Below are 5,151 nucleotides of genomic sequence, written 5' to 3' on the forward strand. Positions count from 1 at the left end.
GCATTTACTATTTTATTTATCCAACCTGATGACATTGTTAGATTGATGGACAATGAACCAAAGACATATAGATGTATGTTTAATAGGTGAGTTAGAGAATAATAATGTATGCAACTTGATTATGAGGCTATCTTTGATGTGATGTTGAAGGATAGTATGATTGATGTCATAAAGAAAAGGTTGGCAAAGACATGGACAATGCAAATACCATTATAGATTGTCTTAATGTTGTTGCAATCAAGGAAAAGCTAGTTTTAATTAAATTTGTATGAGATGGGAAAAAATCCTAACACAGGTCAAAGTGGCTATCAAGAAGTGGTGGTGCTGGAATTAACTCATGATGCTAAATTGCTCTTCTTGCTAACTGAAAAGAAAACCTACTTTTCAATTATTATGCTAACCAATTTAAAGTGTGAAGCTAAATGATAAAAGCTACATGAAAATATTGCTCCATTCCCATTCCAACTTAAACATCAAAGGAATATCTAGAATCAATTCTAGATAATGTAAATGAGCTACATGATAACATTCAAAGAATAGCATGCATCTAATATCAAAACCTACTTTTCAGTGAATACTAATCTATCAATGAAATGAAAGATCGAGCATGATTACATGCTTTCAATGAGCTGCATGGTTAGCAATTCTTTACTTGTCAAGTTACCATCTACAAACAAAATTTGGAAAATACGTGAGCCTAGAGTAGTGCACACTGTTAACAAACAATGATTGGTATTCCTTGATCCAAAAAACTATATCTTCTAATAATCTATCAAGAACACTTGAGATGATAATAGACATCAAAATACTTTTATCATGGGATTGAGAAAAAATGGCATATTATAGAAGAACATGCTTCAATCCAAATCAATATCTTAACAATTGTTTTGTATAGTTGTAATTTTATTAAAAAAAAAAAGTACTCCACAAACAATTAATTCCCTCATTGCATTTGGTTAGGCACCATACATTACTATGAGTTAATACAAGTAATCATCTTTGAAGCACTACCACTATTAATTCCCAAAGACTATCAAACATGCATAAGACTAGGCTTCCCTTAGTCCTTGTATCTTGAAACCTCTTTGAACCACAACTCTAATTACTCTGTCATAACAGAATGTTTGAAATGAAGTAGAGATCAATATATATAATTGATTGATTATGATGGTAACACAAACTATAATATTTTAGATATCTTATTCCATCCAAAAACATCATCCAAAATGTCAGTCCACAAAAGACAAAACACTATTCATGCACAAAAGCCAAGAGACTAGGGACCACAAAAAATCTGAACATGTGGTTGCATGCAAGGAAAGAAGATAAGAAAAATTGATTAAAGGAATAGGAAGGGAAAAAAAAGTGATATCACATATTTGCAATAGTGCATATATATATATCACCAATCTCAAGCAACCTAACAGATCTTTATATATGTCATTATTTGAATTCATGTTCATATTATGATATTAATTAATTGGATTTCTTTAGAAAATAACACTGGCAATTAGCAAGAGATAAAAGTCATCTATACCAGGAGTGTACAGAGGATGGTGTGACTAGGCAGTTGTTAGCCCCAATGCTTGACCAACCTGTCAATGCACGATAATGAATTAGTAATAAACAAACAAGAAATTTACCTTACCCAAAAAATGACCTGATTGAATTGAATCAAAAGGTTTACAAATCCTGCATAAAAGAAGTTGTCAGGTTGTGTCGGTAAAGAGAAACTTCTCACATTTCAGGGTATTGTAAGCAGGATCGGCTTAACAGTGTTCTAACCTTACAATTCTTGGATGGCTTTCAATCCTGCAGCACATCAAACAAAGTTATGGAATCATCAAGTTGTTAATTTAGTTCATTCGATCATTGATTAATAAAGTTAAAAGTTGGAGTAGGAATATGGGCAAGACACTTGCTGAGCATGATATTCCGTCCTCTTAATGTTGATCAAGTTATCTTTTGAAGTTATTCCCTATTTGATTTCTATCCCACAACAAAATTTAAAACCAAAGGTCAATTATGCAAACTAAAAGGAACATTTTCTAACCAAATCAGGAGTAGAATGACAATTAGATAATTTTCCACACTCCCGTAAAAGATGTGTATTGCTATACTTTTTCACTAAATGAATACAGCAGGACATGTGTTCTTGGATTGCAATATTTCAGATATAATGCCAAGAATATATATTCCCACCCATAAAAATGAAAATTAATGCATACATTAATTAAACTCATCATAACAAAATGAAGAACAATAACACTATTATCATGAGAACCTCTCATTTTCCAAATATAATGATGAAAATAAAAGCATATGCTTCTGATAAGTGCTTGTGTATTAGTAATACGAAGTATTCTTTTCTTGCGTTGAGCATTACTTTTATCAGGTTTTAGCTCTAATACATGTGTATTTGTGTTACTTTGGTGCATGTAGGGTTGTGGAGCCAAATATGTAAGAAAGAAGCCAATGTAGATCATAAATGCACTATTTGATGAAATCTTGGAAGGAACAAATGCGAAGACACAAGTTGGCCTCAAAGATACGAGAATGTGTGTCAACCTCCATGTATTCACCAATGAGGCCTTTTATTGAAGAAGCGACGAGATCTATGGCATAAACGTGTGCTCGTTTATGTTGCCTCGATGAAAAGTGTGAATCGGGAGTGTTTTTGGCCGAGTACTGCAGCAGGTTATGGCAGCAAATCATTGTAGCAAATACTGTAGCAGTTACTATTCACAGCCCGCATAAAATCAGAATTCTAGAGAATCCACACACCCATGTGGAATTTCCACAGGGCCGTATGGATGCCCGATTCCAGCCTGTTTATAGCCGTGATTCAGCTCGATTTGAGGACACTTCTTTCCATCTTTTCTCCAACTCTTGAGAGGCTTGCGGCTAGGGTTTATAGAGGTATTGGCAAGGCTTTTGAAGTGGTTCTACGACTTCGGCACCGCATTTCTCTTGGAAGATAGCTTTTGGGGAGCTTTCATTGGCAACGATCCAGCGAGGTGTGCCTTAGGCTTGACGAGGGGACCTTTCTAGAGGACGAGGCTACTCCATATGACCATCGACACAACTACCGAGGGGATTTTCCTATAGATTACTTGTTTTTTACTTTCAATTTTACTATTGATTGCATCTTGCTCCATGAAGAGCTAAATTCCTAGTGGGTACTTGGATTTGTGAACCCTAGGATGTATTTGTTTCATTAACCTTTTATTATCCTTTCCTTAATTGATGTTGTAATTGAGTTCCAATCTTGAATGTTTGTTGAATGATTTCTCCCTTAGAGTGACACTAGGGTTGAGAGTTCACATTGGTAATCTTTGTGAATGGGTAACACACCACGAGGGTTAGACAAAGCTAGATTGGAGAGGGTCGAGAGGGTGAGTTGAGAGGTAGCGGAGAGTCCCCTTTCCCCTCCGGTGTGATTTATCCTACCTCCATTTCCTAGAGTTCTTTGTGGTCACAATAGAGTGAAGTACTAAGAGAGGAACTCCGCTGGGCTTAGTTGCGTGAGCAACAGAGTGAAGCGTTGATGTGATCCTTAGTATATGGGGCTTAATTATGACTAGGGGCCTTTCGCCTAGACCAAAGGGTTAGGTCTACATATATAAATAGAGTTTATCACTTGGAATCCCTAGAGCGTCTTGCAACTTTGCACAGTGTGGGGTGTTGAAACTGTTCAATTTCTCCACCGGGGCATAGTATAGAGTTAGTCACGGTTGACCTTAGGTTTGGTACTGTGTATCTTAGGATGTCCATGACTCATTTAGCATTAGTTAGGAAGCATAATATTGGTTTTGCAATTGAAGCTTTAATCATAGGCGGAATAATATCCTTTCCTCTTACTTATTTGTGCATCTCTTTCTTATTTCTTTTATTTTGTCTAGATTACATCTTATCAACACAATCATTGTTTCACCTTCACTTGGTTAAGTAGCAATCTTGGTGTTTTTATTCCCTACTCCCTATAGATATGATACCCACTCACTTGGGATTTATTACTTCGACTAACCCATGCACTTGTGGGTCACACACAAATGGGTGTGTCAAGTTTTTGGCGCCGTTATTACTTCGACAAACCCGTGCACTTCGACCCACCCACTCATTTTATTTCATATCTCCTTATTCTATCATCGTTCTGATTTGTTTTATTTCTTTTGGTGCAACTCCAGGTTATGACCCGAGGGAACCCTTCAATATTCATTGAAGGTGATCCTGAACTTGAACGTACACTCAGAAGAAGGGGTAAAGAACCTGTGCAAGAACTGTCCAATCAAGCTGAAATAGAAATAGAAGGTTAGATAATATGGCAGAGTAGAATGAACAACAGAGAACACTTTCTGACTATGCCAGACCCTCATTTTTGGGCACACAATCTGATATATTGTGACCCCCAATTACAGCCCTAAATTTTGAGCTAAAGCCAGCATACATCTAGATGATTCAGCAGACAGCTCAGTTCAATGGTTTGGGTGATGAGGATCCAAACAATCACATCGAAAACTTCTTGGAAGTTTGTGATATGTTGAAGATCAACGGAGTTTTGGATGATGCTATCAGATTGAGGGCTTTCCCATTCTCTCTCAAAGGAAGAGCCAAGCAGTGACTTCATTCCTTGCCAAAAGCATCCATCATGACTTGGAATGAGATGGTCAAAGTTTTCCTTGCAAGATACTTCTCTTTGGGAAAGTTGGCAAAGCTTCATAATGAGATATCATCATTTGTTCAGATGAAGCTTGAATCCTTGTTTGAGGCGTGGGAGCGATTCAAGGATCTTTTGCGGAAGTGTCCACAACACGGATTTCCTGAATGGATGATCATTCAAACTTCTTACAACGGGTTGAATCCAAGTACAAGACAACTTTTAGATGCCAACGCGGGAGGTACAATGGGGAGCAAGACCCCTGATGAAGCCCGACAGTTGGTAGAAGAAATGACCATGAATAGCTACCAATGGAATGCAAGGGAAAGGAAGAAAGTGTCCAGACTCGATGAGATCGATACGATTACATCTTTGGCAGCCCAAGTAGAGGCATTGAGCAAGAAATTAGATACATTGACTTCACCGAGGGTGGCCCCTATCATGAGTTCTAATGGTTGTGGGGGTTCACATATTCCGTCTGATTGTCCTATTTC

General features: G+C 37.2%; 1 non-coding gene across 1 annotated transcript; it reads right to left on the bottom strand.

The window, feature by feature from the left end:
• Positions 1–4,711: 4,711 nt before the first annotated feature.
• On the bottom strand, positions 4,712–4,818 carry LOC120272929. Its single transcript, XR_005540461.1, has one exon. It is a non-coding gene; the product is annotated as a small nucleolar RNA R71 (small nucleolar RNA).
• Positions 4,819–5,151: the final 333 nt, after the last annotated feature.

The sequence above is a fragment of the Dioscorea cayenensis genome, chromosome 11, assembly GCF_009730915.1.
Source record: "Dioscorea cayenensis subsp. rotundata cultivar TDr96_F1 chromosome 11, TDr96_F1_v2_PseudoChromosome.rev07_lg8_w22 25.fasta, whole genome shotgun sequence".
Lineage (NCBI taxonomy): Eukaryota > Viridiplantae > Streptophyta > Magnoliopsida > Dioscoreales > Dioscoreaceae > Dioscorea > Dioscorea cayenensis.